The sequence below is a fragment of the Peromyscus eremicus genome, chromosome X, assembly GCF_949786415.1.
Source record: "Peromyscus eremicus chromosome X, PerEre_H2_v1, whole genome shotgun sequence".
In the NCBI taxonomy this organism is placed as follows: domain Eukaryota; kingdom Metazoa; phylum Chordata; class Mammalia; order Rodentia; family Cricetidae; genus Peromyscus; species Peromyscus eremicus.
Window position 1 is genome coordinate 75,140,851 of NC_081439.1, and position 15,818 is coordinate 75,156,668.

General features: G+C 39.1%; 1 pseudogene; it reads right to left on the minus strand.

Moving 5' to 3' along the window:
* The window catches only part of LOC131900081 (FMR1-interacting protein NUFIP2-like), a 129,602-nt pseudogene extending 117,484 nt beyond the window's left edge, over window positions 1–12,118 (minus strand).
* Window positions 12,119–15,818: the final 3,700 nt, after the last annotated feature.

A 15,818-nucleotide genomic window follows, 5' to 3' on the forward strand; every position in this document is an offset into this window, starting at 1 on the left:
GCCATATTTGTAATGTTTTTGCCTGGAAATGATTCATCAAGTGAATAAAACATTCAAGGATGGACCACTAGAGTAAAGAAGAAGGGAAGAAGGAATTATATGTTACATTCGTCAAATATCTGCCCATCTCTCATTATTTCTGACAGAATCCAAGCATTCAATTAAGTATAATGAAAGACTCATTCTGAACTGTGACTTCTCATCCATGTCAAACAGCCTATGAAATGCACTAAATTTTATGTCTAACTCCATTGAATTCATTGCAGAGAAAAGGACAGCATGTGCATAGTTGGATGCATGCTTATAGAAAGCATCACATGCTTTGTTAATTTTACAGCTGCATTAATCCATAGGCTGTAAGCCAGGCAATGAGTGCCGCAAATGTATTGCTGTAGTGGGGAATGAACTACATTCTGAATGAAATCACAACATCTAGAAGATGCTCAAAATCAGAATTATTCTCTGTTTTGTGTTCTTTCCATAGTTTGTGATATTTTGAGGATGTGGAAATGAAACTGGGAAGCAATTGACACTCAAAGCCAGTGACAGCTGTGAAAGCAATGAGATTTTCACACAAAGACCACAGTTTCATGGAAATTTTCTCAAATATCTATGTCTTTATTGTTTGAGTATTTATGGTGGATCTTTCAGAATTTTACCAGATCCCTAAGAGAAATCATTAAATTCTCCAATTCATTTATTGTTAATTTAATACTTCAATAAAACTCAGTTATGTAAGATATGATTCTTCATTGTTTCTCTATTGATGTAATTCTAAGTATAAGTATCTAAAAGTCAGCAACGGGAGGGTAATGGTAATGAACTAGAATAAAACTAAATGTCACCACTTTTTAATTTTTTTAAAGTATTTCAGTAGACATGTTCAGAAAGCTGTAAAATGTGCCCTTTGCTTAGAAGAAAAAGGTCAACACCATGATAAAAATTTCTAACAGATTACCTATAAATAATTGTATCTGTGACTAAAATATAGCTCCTTGCATTATTTAAATATTTATATGATTATTGTGAGCCAAAATAGTGCTTTTAAACCTTATATCTTCTATCATAAAGCTTTGGAAAATTAAATAAGTGATGAACATAAACTCAGGAAGCAAATAAGTCAAAGTCCAAATAAGCACATTTTGTTAACTATTCAGCTCATCTATTAAGACTAAATAATTTTGTGCCAAAAAGACTAAAGCATATGGGGTGAAGGCTCCAAGCCCACACCAGTTCAAGCTCTCTATGTTCAATGAGCTGTGTGGAAGTTATTCTCAGCAATGGGGCCCGTTGTTAGATTTCACAGAGCAACTTTCTGTCCTAGCATCAGCCTGGGTTGTTTAGGGATCTCCTTGGGATCTCCTCCACCAAAAATTCAACAGGTACTCTGCATGCTACGGAAAGAAAAACCTGGACATCAACCCAGCCACAAAATCCTTCACCTACAATGTGTTCTGTCTGCAAGATATGCTGGGGCAAATGGTGACTCAGAACATCCGGGAGTGGCCAACAAATGTTTGCTTTAACATGAGGCTCCCACCACTAGAGGGAGCCCTGTCGTACACTGCCTGAATGACCGGGAACTGGAGACTGGATAGACTAGAGATGGAGGCCTTGTCCAGTCATCCATCATCAGAGAGGCTTCCTTCGGCAGCAGATGAGTGCAGGTGCAGTGACCCACGGCCAGACATTATGTAAAGAGAGTATAAATTTGAGGGCACCATTCAGTCCCTCCCCTCACAGGTTGAGGAACCCCACAAAATACAGGGATGAAAGACTGTAGGAGTTAAAGGGGATGGAAGACACCAGAATAACATGGCTCACCAAATCAACTAAGCAGATCTCATATGGGCTCACAGAGACTAAAATGGCAAGTGCAGACCCTCTGGTGTTTTTGTGAGACTCCTGACAGTGGGAGTGGGGATGTCTCTGACTCTTTTGCCTATGCTTGGAGCTCTTCCTCTTAATGGGTTGCCTTGTCCAGCCTCAGTATGAAGGGCTTTTGCCTTGTCCTACTTTATCTTATTTTGTGCTATTCGACTGTCCTTTCTTGGAGGCCTGCTCTTTTCTGAAGAGAAAATGAAAGAATGAAGAGGAATCTGGTGAAGACAGGAAGTGCGTGGAGGGAGCTAGGAAAAGAGGAAGAAGGATAAACTTGTCTTGTGATGTATTGTATAAGTGAAGAATCTGTTTTCTGTAGCAGGAATCTTAAAAAGTCTTATTAATAAAACAAACCTGGAGCCAGGTATTGGGGTGAATGCTGCAAGATCAGAAAAGCAGAACAAGCCACAGCTACCTCACCTCACCAGTTCCTCAGCTGTTCCTGTTTCCTCTGACTGGAAGCCTCTGAGTCCTCATCCAGAATGAATCTCAGCTGAACTGCTGCCCCAAAGTCTGAAAGCTTAACCAGCCAAATGCTTAACCAGCCAAATGCTTCTAGTTTCTGGTCTTCACGCCTTATGTATCTTTTTGCTTTCTGCCATCACTCCCTAGGATTAAAGGCTCACTTCTTGGGATTAAAGGAGGGAGTCACCATGCCTGGCTGTTTCCTTGTGGTTTTGAACTCACAGAGATCCAGGGGGATTTTTGCCTCTGGAATGCTAGGATTAAAGGTATGAGTGCCATTATTTTCTAGCCTTTGTATCTAGTGGCTGTTCTGTCTCTGACCCCAGATAAGTTTATTAGGGTGCACAATATTTTGGGGAACTCAATACCACCACAGTTTTCAATAAAAAAGAGAAAATACATTCTTAATTTTGCATAAAATTAACATGACAACTATTTTACTGTAGAAATATACAACCACCTTTTAGAGACGTGATGGGCAGTCATAACATCTATAAGGGCATGCTCTTTTGTAGTCCTCTAGAAAAAACATGTAGTGAAATATCGGTCATAAAATGGCATTTTAAAATCATAAGTGTATCCTCAGCTAACTTATGAATGTTTGTCCTACTATGAAAACAAAATTATGTTTGTTAGCTTTAGTCTCATTTTCTATGTCTTCAGTTTTGTTTTTACACCAAATACCATTTATCTGAAAGTTTTCATAAGTTTCCATATTTTAAAGACAACTTTTATGCTCAAGGATACTACAGATATTGAGCCTAAAGAGTCATCACATGAAGAACTAGTTCTTACAATGTTGTAGGATAGACAAGTAAAATCAGAAAGTATATTATAAGCAACAGGTAATATATTCTAAGGACATTCTTATGGTAAGTTGATGGCAACCATTCTGGGCCAGAAGTCCTTACACATTACTTAGGAAGTAATATTTAAACCCAGAGCATTTGTATCTTATTAGAGAAAAGCCCTGCTAGAGTTATAGCATAGTGAATACAATACCTGCCTAGTATGTGGGAGTCCTGGGTTTGAAATTCAGGACAACAATTTTTAAATAAAACAATTAAAAAGTATTTCTTATTTCTACATAATTGGACATTAGTGTCATCCACACTAACTATTCAAGGGAATGTTAGGGAATACCCACACAACCTTAGACTCATATACAAAGTTTTAAATTGTCAAAAATTTATGTGGAAAAAAATACAAAAGCATAAAGCATATTTGGTTACAAGGCAGCTTGTCCCGGGTATGAAACAACAATTTTTCAAGGTAATAATTACTTATGTGTAAAGAAAATCATCTACATCTCTAGAAAATTTTGTTTTATAGTGTAAAGAAGAAATCTTTATTGCTACAATGTTTAAAAGCTATTTATAAAATTTTGAAAAGTAATCATTCTGTATTTTGTTCTTCCACTTCAAAGTACCCAGACAAGCACTCAACCTGTAGGTTGAAAATCATTCATTTTTTTATTACTTCCAAAATAATGTGTGACTTACCTAGACTGTCATCATTTGTTATTCAAAATCTCAACCTAAAGAGCCTTTCAAAAATTAACTGTTCACACGTGATGCATGATACTATTTACCTACTGCTGGCAAGTAGTAGTTGCTCACAAACATCGTTCATTTTATCTGTGTAGAATAAATCTTGCTCATGTTATTCTTTCTTAACAAAAACATTTTCCTAAGCCTTTACTCACTTTCTATGTGAAACTTTTACTTTTCAAAATTGTATTCACTTGTGTATTCACTCAGTATTTATTGTAAATTTAGCATGTAACAGTCACTTGTTAACTGTTGATATTTACTGAACAAAAATAAGTTAGTTTTGATTTTGATTCTTAATGAGTAAAAAAGAGCAAATTAGTTTCTTCTTCCTCTTTTATAGTAGTTATTCACATAAATAATAGTTGTAATCACTGACTTATATCTGCCTTCACCATTAGTATGTGTGTTCCCTCATAAGATGAGGACAAATGCAGTACTATTTAAAATCCTACCATATAGCTCAGTAACTAGTCATAATTGCTTGTTAGTGAAGAACTCTAAAATTAGTGAATAAATGATTCATGAAAAATATGTAAGTGAAGCATGTTACCTTATTCTCTCACAAGTTCAGGTAAGCTGATAAATTCTGAAGGACCTTGTTAATCAGATAGAGTGAAAACTTAAAACAGCTATGAACAGGCTTATAGTATTAAAATATAAAAATGATCTCTACTCTGCCATTACATTTTTATTGCCTCAAGTAAGTATTGCTTTTGTAAATGCTACAGTATAATTCTCACAAAGAGAGGATCTCTCTTTAGGTCCTAATCCATCCTCTGTTACTTCAAAAATTACCTTGAAATAGAGTTGTGATGTTTGTACTGTACTGCCATGAATTAATTGAAAGTGCTTCTCTCATAAGATCACATATTTAAGTACTTGGTCCCTAGATAATAGCACTGTTTTAGAAGAATATACACACTACGAAGTGAAGCCTAATAGAAGATGTGGTTCACTGTGGACAGGCCTTGGGGTTTTACATAGCAGCCCCATTTTTCTGTTGGTACAACACTTTCTGTTCAATCAAGATGTGACCTGAGGAGTCATAGATGCACATTTCTGTCATGATGCTGCTGCATTCTACTATTCAGTCCCTTCTACATAGATTATGTCCTTTCAAAATAAACACTTCTTTCTTTAAGTTCTTTCTTGTCAGATATGTGGTCAAAGCAATAAGAAAAGTAGTTACTTTTAGTTAATAAATAAACTTGGAATAGAGCAGTTGGGCTGTTTCTGTGATTAAATTGACAACTGAATTCACAAGTATTTGGAACTTGTTTGTAGGAATGTGAAGGGGGTTGAAGGTGCAGGAAAGAAAAACACTTTAAGCCAAGCTTAATGTCATTAATTTTGCAGATCATAACACCAAAATAAATACAACTGTAGAGGATTGGCTCATGAGGTTTCAGTGGGAACAAAGACACTATTGGGAACTTGGACTAGAAACCATTCATGTTAATTTCTGGCAAAGAATCTGTCTGCATTGTGATAATGTCCTGAGAATTTGCATGAGGCTGATGTGAAAAATGATGGACTAATCTGTTTGGTAGAGTAAGTTTCAAGAAAAATACCATTCAAGCTGTATTATAATTGCACCTCAGCATTCTTATTTAGGTACAAAGTGAATGAATGAGATAGTGTAGAATAAAGAGATATGAAATATTTGCAGTTTTGTAAGGAAAACAGTAAGTTGAAAGCTCCAGCTATAATTGTCAGAGGCAGCAAGTTACAGAGACAATTGGAAAGGTACTCTAAAGATGACACCTCACCATCAAAGTCTCCAAGCAGTGAAAGTGTAAATTTATTTGAAAGGAGAAACCTTGGAGCGAAATGATGCTGAAGAAGTATCTTGCTCCAAATTACCTAAAAAATGATTGTCTCAGATTCAGTCATCCACTGATACATATATAAGCCACTAAAAATAGTCAAAGCTTATAACAGAATTTGGCAGTATGGTCAGTATGATTCTGATTTTAAAAGCATACAAAATACAAAATTGAAGGGTCATGGACACCTTGCCAAGGTTCTCTAAAACTACTAAAGTCAGGAAGTATATGACATAGTTGGATTATCTGTAAGGAATCCCTGAAAGGCCATGGTTTAAAAGTGTAAAGCTCAAATCTTTGTTGCCATAGAGAATCTCGAATGCTGGGAATGTCTTAACTATGGGACACCCATTAAAGAAATGTGCAGGTATAGGTTGTGGCCAAGCAAACATGATATCACAGATTATACAGACATCAGAGCTAGAAGTGGCTGGTCTGTCCAAGGATTTGGCACCCAGATGATGGCATCAAGAGTTTTGGATGCCTTATATGGAGCTTCAGGCTTTGATGTTTGTTCTTCTGGGTATCAGACATGGTTTTCTTCTATCTATCCTTGTCATGCCACTTTTCTGACATTGAAAATTAGTGATATTTATTCAGTGCCACTATATTTTGGAGGCATGTAACATTTTGTTTTTGTCATTAAAAAAAAAAAAACTCCAAGTTAAGAGAATTTTTAAATTATCCATCATTGTTGGTACTGTTAAAGATTATGGGGACTTTTGAAGTGAGAACCAATGCATTTTCATTGTAAAATGGCCATGTACTTAAAGATGCCAGGGAATAAATGCTATATATTTTTAAAACTTTATCTTTAACTAGTAATTCTGTTCTACAAGCTTGTAGTAGAACCCTTAAGAAACGGAGCTTTGCTGAATAAAGTAGATCATTAGAGACATTTTGAGGTTTCATAACCTGACTCCCTCTTTATTGGGTCTGCTCAAACTGGTATCTCAAATACGAAAATAATCATTTTACACTTACACGTATACGACATCTGTGGGACTAGTCTAAACCATATACTGGTCTGTGCAAATTGTCTCTATTAAGATAGTAAGATTACTATCACCATGACCATTCTGAGGCCAAAATCATCCCAGTTCATTCCTGGTTCTGCTTCTGCTTGGATCCCCATCGCCTATCCCAGTGGACTTCCACCACTGAGGCACAGAACACACTAGCCAGAACAGGTGAGTGACCCGCTTAGCAGTAAAACTGTACACCTCCCCCATTCTGCCCACCATGACCCTTCCCTGGGCCAATGCCATCCCAGCTTGTCCCTGGCCCTGCTACAGCTGAGCCCTTACCTCCAATCCCAGAGGAATTCTACAACTTAGGAACAAAACATATCAACCAGAATGGCTGAGTGACATGCTTACCAGCAGAATTACACCCCTACCTTGTTTCTTCCCTCAGTGATCATTTCCCAAGCCTATGCCTTCCTAGCTAATTCGCAGTCTTGGGCTGAACCTCCTACCCGGAATACTTCCCACAAGCAGGCCCAGGCCACACAAGCCAGAATGAGTGACTGACCTACCTAGTAACAGAACCATATCAATCCCTGCATATTGTCCACCACAACTCTTCCTCAAGTCAGTGCCATTCCACCTCATCCCTCGTCATGCTGCTACTGGGCCCCCACCCTCAATGCCAATGAACTTCTACCACTGAGGTACAATCCACACCAGCCACAACTATCCTCACCAGTCAACAAATGGTCCTCAACAGTTGACAAGCAGCCCTCTCCAGAACTCCAGCAGACTCCAAAGGCCTAGACACAGTTCACACCAGTTGAAAGAACAGGTGCCATAGGCCTACATACAGTCCATACCATTCAAAAGAACAACCCTGGCAGCTCTACCAAGGCCAGGCTTGTCCCTGGGTACCCCAGAAGAAGACACAAGTTTTACTGGAGGCCAGGCTGGATCTAGAAACCCAAGGAACTTCATCTTTACCAGTGATCAGAACAGACCTAGGGACCCAAGCCCCCACAAAGCACAGCAGAGCCAGCCTATTGGACCTGAAGACTAATTAGTCTCTAGAGCCCTTAGATACTTATGCCAGAAGACCAGAGAGGAAACAGAAACCAAGGAACCAAACACCCATCCAACAAAGAAAAACACAGAGATCATCACCTAGACTGATAAATCACCCCAAATCCACATGCCTAAATGCCAGTGTAAGAACGCAATAATATAAAAGGCAATATGTCACCATCAGAACACAGCTATCCTTCAACAGAAAGACCTGAACACTTCAATGCAGCTGAAGCACAAGAAAAATACTTTAAAATAACTTTATGAAAATGGTAGGCTTCCTTAAAGAGGAAATGAAAAAAAAATCCCTTAAAAAATGGAGGAAAAGACAACCAAAAAATTGGAGGAAATCAATAAAACTCTTAAGAATATCAAGAAAATAAGAAAAAACAAACTGTTGATGGAAACAAAAGTGTTCAAGAGCATAAAATGGAAATAGAAGCAATAAAAAACACAAACTGAGGAAATTGTGAAAATGGAAAACCTGAGTAAGTGAAAAGGAACTACAGATGAAAGCATCACTTACAGAATACAGTAGATGGAATAAAGAATCTTATCTCTTGAAGGCACAATAGAGGAAATAGATTCATTGGTCAAAGATCTCTAAAATACATAAAGAATTCAAGAAGCTAGACATCAAAATAACAAACAATCCAATTTAAAAATGGGCTACAGAGCCAAAATGAGAATTTTCAACAGAAGAATCTCAAATAGCTGAAAGACATTTAAGGAATTGCTCAACATCCTTAGTCATCAGGGAAATGCAAATCAAAATGACTTCGAGATACTATCTTATACCTGTCAGAATGGCTATGATAAAAAAAACACTGAAGACAACTTATGTTGGGAAGGATGTGGAGCAAGTGGAACACTTCTCCACTGTTGGTGGGAATGCAAACCTGTACAGCCACTTTGCAAAACAGTATGGCCGTTTTTCAGAAAATTGGGAATCAATCTACCTCAAGACCTAGCTATACCACTCTTGGGCATATTACCACAAGGACACATGCTCAACTATGTTCATAGCAGCATTATTCTTAATATCCAGAGGCTGGAAACAACCTAGATGCCCCTCAACTGAAGAATAGTTAAAGAAAATATGTCACATATACACAACGGAGTACTACTCAGCAGTAAAAACAATGATATCATGAAATTTTCAGGCAAATGGATGGAACTAGAAAATATCATCCTGAGTGAGGTAACCCAGACTCAGAAGGACAAACATGGTATGTACTCACTCATAAGTGGATACTAGATGTGAAGCAAAGGATAACCAGACTACAACCCACAGCTCCAGAGAAGCTAGCTAACAAGGACGACCCTAAGAGGGACACGTAGATAGCCCAGCAAAGGAGAAATAGATGAGATCTACATGAGCAAACTGGGAGTGAGGGGGTGGGCAATGGAGTGTGCAAAAAATGGAGGATGAGAACATAAGGAAATAAGAGGTTCGAGCTGTAACAGGTACAGATTGGGAGGAGCAAGGAAAAAGATACCATGATAAATGAAGATATCATGGGAACAGGAAAAAACAGGGTGCTAGGGAAGTTCCCAGGAATCCACAAGGATGACCCCATCTTATACTACTAGCAGTAGTTGAGAGGGTGCCTAAACTGATCTACTCCAGTAACTACATTAGTGAATACCCTAACTATCATCATAGGGCCTTCATCCAGTTACTGATGGAAGCAGTTGCAGAAATCCATGGTCGGGTGCTAGGCCGAGCTCCAGGAATGCAATTCACAAGAGAGAAGAGGGATTCTATAAGCAAGGCGGCATTGAGATCATGATGGGAAAATGTACAGAGGTGACCAGCCATACTAGTGGAAACCCATGAACTGTGTACCAATAGCTGTGGAGGCCCCATGGGACTGGACTAGGACCTCTGGAGATGTGAAACAGTTGTTTAGCTTGAATTGCTTGAGGGGCCCAAGGCAGGGGATCAGGATCCTTTCCTGGTACATGAGTGGGCTTTTTGGAGCCCAGTGCCTAAGGTATGACACCTTATGCAGCCTTGGTGCCAGAAGAAGGGGATTGGATCTGCCTCAATTGAATGTACCAGGCTCTGCTGACTCCACATGGGAGACCTTTACTTGGAGGAGGTGGGAATGGGTGGTGGGCTGGGGGAAGGCTGGGAGGAGGGAAGAGGGAAGAGGAAGGTATCTGTGGTTGGTATGTAAAAGGAATAGAAAATTTCTTAATAATTAAAAAATACTTTTTGTGGGATAAGTTGGCAATACCAATGAGAATTTCAATGTCTATAGTTCTAGACCAAGGAATCCCATTTTCAAGACTGTATCTCTTTTTTTAAAGACTGTATTTCATAAAACTAAGGGAACCAGTAACTAGTAACTAAAGATACATGTTTATTGAAACACTATTTTGTAGGAGCCAGGGGGTCAAGGGCATCACAAGAAAACTCACAGAATCAACTAAACTGGACTTATAGGGACTCACAGAGACTGAACCAACAACCAGGGAGCCTGAAAGGGATTGAGCAAGGCACTCTCCATATGTGTGATACTTGTGTAGCATGGTCTTCTTGTGGGACTCCTAACAGAAGGATCAGGGGCTGTCTCTGACTCATTTACTGCCTTTTGAGACTCTACTCCTCGTACTGGATCACCTTGCCCAGCCTTAATACATGGAGAGGTGCTTAGTCTTACTGCAACATTATATGCCATGTTTTGTGATATCCATGGGAGACCTGCCCTTTCCTGAACAGAAAAGGAGGAGGAGTGGATTGAGGGATGGGAACAGAGGGGTGGAGTGGGGAATGGAAATGGGAGAAGAGGAGGGAGGAGAAACTGTGGCTGGGATGTAAAATTAATTAATTTTTAAGCAGGAATACTTTTCAGTAAAACATAGTATTGGAAATGAACAATATTTATCAATACAGAAATAAATGATTTTTTAAAGTTTCAAAAAACATTACTTGAGGGGACTCTTTAATATATACATTTACAACTATTTAGTTGAGGAAGACATATCACATCTACACATGTAGTCTCAAATCATTAGATACTAAGAACATAAAGATAGAAATCCTTGCACTTTTGTCTGTCAGGAGAGACATGGTATCTTCTCTGGATGCCATAAGTATTGTCTCATCAGAGCACAGAGACCCTATTCATGGAGGGGAAGTACTCTGGGCAAGCAGGTGCCACATACCAGGGTGACAGGTATATCCTGGGAACTAAGTTGAAACTCAGCAGAGTTATGGCTCAGAACCTGATAAAATTTAAAGTCTGTATACTAAGTGAATTTCATCCTGGTTAAAAATCATTTGGGGAACTAGAGAGATTGATCAGTGGATAAAGTACTTGCTAGGAAAGCTTTAAGGCTGAATGTAGATCCCCAGGATCCAAATAAAAGCCGAGCAGTATGGCCTGCTTATAATCCCAAGAGACTTAGACATGGAGCCTCTGAGCAAGCTGGCCAAGTAAACAAGCTGGAATAGGCAAATTCCAGGTTCAGCAAGAGAATTTGTCTCAATGTATAAGATGGAAAACAATCAAGGAAGACACCTGGCATAAACTAAGGACCTCTACACACATACACATGTATGTGTACACACACGGGTATATATGTATGCCCACACATATGTGAACACATACACATATTCACACCACATATATACACACACACTATAGATAAATAGATAGATAGATAGATAGATAGATAGATAGATAGATAGATAGATAGACAGACAGACAGATAGACGATAGATAGATGTGCAAGCAAGCAAGTTATATTGGCCATTTGCAGAACTGAACTTGTCCTAGCTCTCAACCCTGGAAGAGTCACAAAGCCCCTCCCTATGTCTGCTACAAGAAACCTCTTCCTCACATGGTTCCTAAGGCTCATGGATGTCCTGTCACACCAAATACTAGATACTCCCATGCTCATCCTTGGACTGTGAGCCTCTGACATGCTTTGACTTCACTGATGCAGCTTATGAAACTGTTAGCTCATCTCTTCCTTTTTTTCTCTTCCAGTCCCTGCAGTTTGGCTCCCTACCACACTGGAATGGGGACTTTGCCCACTTTCTAAGAGTGTCCCCACTGAGGTCCCTCAAGATAACTTATTATCTGTTTACCATCTACCTGGCCTCCCACTCACCTACAACTTAGGTGGGGTTTTTATACCTGGAACATTCCAGGTACCAAAAGCACAATTTCCTGACTGATATTAAGATACTAGAAAGCCACAATGTCCTTCCCTTTACCAAAAGAAATCTTTCCCAAAAAGTCTTCCTTTACCATGTCTGGACAACAGGCTGGTCAATAATCACAACTGTGTCCTGAACAATAACGGTGACCAGGGGCTGCTCCTTCTGGGATATGTCCACCATGGCCTATGGCAGCCTTGTTGCACAGAATGCACTGAGATGCCAGAAATAGGACTGGGCTACACTTAGCATATGAGATCTTTGATTTGAGCATTTTAGAGTTTGTTAACTATATAAGTAAAATGATACTGAGAAAAGAGAAGGCATTGTACTATCTGAGGACACTGTCTCTTCTTTGTGGTCTCAGGGTTCCTGGCAGGAAATGAAATGGCTTTTGTAAATCTATGCTGTCAGAAAGATTTGTGTATGTGGTGTATGTGTGTGGTATGTGTATACATGCATGGGATGTACCCACCTGTGCACATGTGGAGGCCAGGGAAGAACATCAGGTGACAATTATCTCACTCTTTATTATTCCCTTGAGGTATGGTCTTTCACTAAACCTGGAGCTAGGCTGACTGCCAGCAAGCCCCCGCTACTTGTTGATGTTAAAGTCCTCTTGTGCAGCCATACTCAGATTTTTACATATATGATGGTGATTTGAATTCAAGTTCTCATACTTATTCAACAAGCATTCTTACCTGCTAGGCCATCTACCCAGTCCAGCATAGGATATTGACCTTACCAGAGATTAAAGCAAGCCTCTTCAGACTACCTATATGTCTGAATTCTGGAGAAACAGACTAGAAAATCACCCCTAGAGTCTTCTTAAACCCAAGATCTCTATGACTAACAAACCCTTAGTCAGTAATGTTAAGTATGCAAAGGCAGAAGCAGATGCAAACCATCCTTGGGAATGATTTTGGTGATGGATCTGAGTTGAGTACTGTCTTGTTGACCAAAAGCCAGATTTCAAGCCTCACAATATTTCTGATGGGAAAGTGAAGATCTAATGTACTCCTGTAAGGGGAGGGCAGGAGGATATATAAAGAAGACCAACAGTGAGAAAAGATCAGACTGAGTACTGTGGAAATTCACTGTCACAAAAGACTGAACAGGAGGAATGATTACTGAATGTTTGACCTCAGCCATGGGAGCCTCTTCAAGTGCTATACATTTCCTAAATGGGGAGTTGATGAGATGTTCTGATACTGTCACATTTGTCCCAAGACCTTAACAAATAGCCCAGGGAAGTGGGTTTGGAAAAGATACACACACAGAATTGATAACCTTGAAGCAGATAAGAAGGAAGACACAGGTCCTGGCTTTGGTTGTGCAATGGGGTGAACAGAAGGGTTGTGGGAAAACAGGACATAATGAAATGAGAGCTGGTATGTAGCTGGAATTTTCCTGTGTCCACCTGGTTCCTGCAGCTGCTCAGACCCACGTAAACACATAGAGACTTATATTACTTACAAACTGTATGGCCGTGGAAGGCTTCTTGCTATTTAGTTTTTATATCTTAAATTAATCCATTTCTATAAATCTATACATTGCCATGTGACTTGTGGCTTACTGGTATCTTTACATCTTACTTCTCATGGTGGCGGTGGCTGGCAGCGTCTCCTGACTCAGCCCTGGTAAATACCCTTGTGTCTGATATCATACAAGGGCAGAGATCTCCAGAATATGGTATAGATACTGATCTGTCCTGACAACAGCCCTCAGAGTAAGGTGAAAGTAGAGGGGTCATCATAAGAGAACCAGGGAGAGTCCACATGGAAGGATGCCCAACACACCACATGCTGCCACTAGGTAGATCTTCAATGATGACAGTGAATCTTGTAAGGCAGCCAGGTTAGGCTAGGGCTTAGGAAAAACTGTGCTATGGACCCATGTAAATTTATAACAAGAAAGTAACTTAAGAATAAAAGCAATAAAAACTGTTTATTTCAGTAACAACAAGTCAAATATCTAATAATAGATATGAATTTAAGTCATGTATAGTCACACTTCATTTCATTGTGTAATAGTAAATAAAATACTAATTATATGGCAATGCACTAAAATACATGCAACAGAAGTGAAATAAATATCTTGTTATATTTTTCTAAATATAATTAAATAAGGGAAAACATATATATGAATGCAGAATAAAGAGATATATGGGAATATATATAGAAATGTTTTCATAAAGCAGAGAATGTTAGTAAAATAAATAAAATTATTCTGAGTTATTTTAACATTAATATCTTTCCATCAGATTATTGTTCTCGTAGAAGACCCACCTCAACTCCCCTCCCCTATCTCTTTCCCTAAACCTACTCTTTCAAAGCCCACCAAACACAGCTCCTCCCCAAAAGAGGCTCAAGACCACTCTGACAGGGTATATAAGCTGCATCCCAGAAAACAGACACGTGGTTCCTCTGGTCTCTTGGCTCAGTCTCCTCTCTGAGGGGCCAGAGAATCACCTGGGAACATTTTACCCATTAAACCTGGGCTTTTCCAATTCTGTCTGATTCAGTTTAATTTGGATTGCTGCATCAGCAGAGAGGCCTTCAGGGTACAAAGACTTATGATAAGGAGGTTCCACCAAGGGGGGGGTGGCTAATTTTTCCCCACTGGCCCAGGGCCACATGGTGATAAAACACTCCTCTCCTCCACACCTGTTCTCCACCAGACTGAGATTGGCTCCTGGTTGGGTATGTTTCCTTACCAAGTCCTTACCCAGGAGGCCCAGGGCCTCTTTGTGTTTGGGGATGTCCTGCCAAAGATGCTCTTGCACCAGGCCCCTGACTGGTTCTGGGGCAAAGAGCTGCCATTGCTCCACCTGACTTGTTCCAGAGCAAAGGGCTGCCTTTGTTCCCTGTGACCCATTCCAGACCAAAGGTTTGCCTTTGTTCCTCGGGGGAGGCTTTGCCCTGGAGGAGGTAGGAATGGGGTGTGGGCTGGGGGGAAGGGGAGGGGGCAGGAGGGGGGAAAACCAGGGAATCTGTGGCTGATATGTAGAACTGAATTGTATTGTAAAATAAAATTAAATTAAAAAATTTTTCCTAAATCTATAATTTATCATTATATGGATGATATTTTACTAACTGACTCAAATGCAGATACTTTAGAAAGAATGTTTGAAGAAGTAACGAAAATTTTGCCTTGCTGGGGATTACAAATTGCTCCTGAAAAGATACAAAGAAGAGATTCTATTAATTATTTAGGATATAAAATAGAGCTACAAAAAAATTAGACCTCAAATGGTGCAAATTAGGAGAGATCGACTACAGACTCATAATGACTATCAAAGATTATTTGGAGACAGTTCTCATCTACGAACTATTATTGGGGTTAAAAAAAAAGATGAACTGAATAGTTTGTTCAAAACCTTAGAAGGTGACAAGGACTTAAATAGTCCAAGAGAATTATCACCTGAAGCTGAGAAAGAATTGGCCTTGGTAGAAAAGAAAGTACATGAAGGACACCTGGATCGTATGAATCCAAAGCTGGATTGCATTTTGGTTATTTAACACTCTAGGCATTCTCCTACAGGAATATTAATGCATGGGAAGATATTATATTGGAATGAATATTTTTACCAAATAAACCAAATAAAAAATTAAAAACTTATGTGGAAGTAATTTTAAGAAAATGATGCCCACATTCCCAAGAGGTGGGATAGGAGGTTTTTGGTCATTTAATGAGTTATGGATATTGTCATTGTTTATGATGGTTGGTTACAAGTTGTTAATTGTTAATGGTCAGGAAAAAAGCTGAACATGGAGATTAGATTCAGAGGTTTTGTTTAAATAAGAAAGAAAAAAGAGAAAAGAATATAGATATGAGATAGATCACTGAATATATTCTGAGAAAAAAGATAAAGAATAATAGG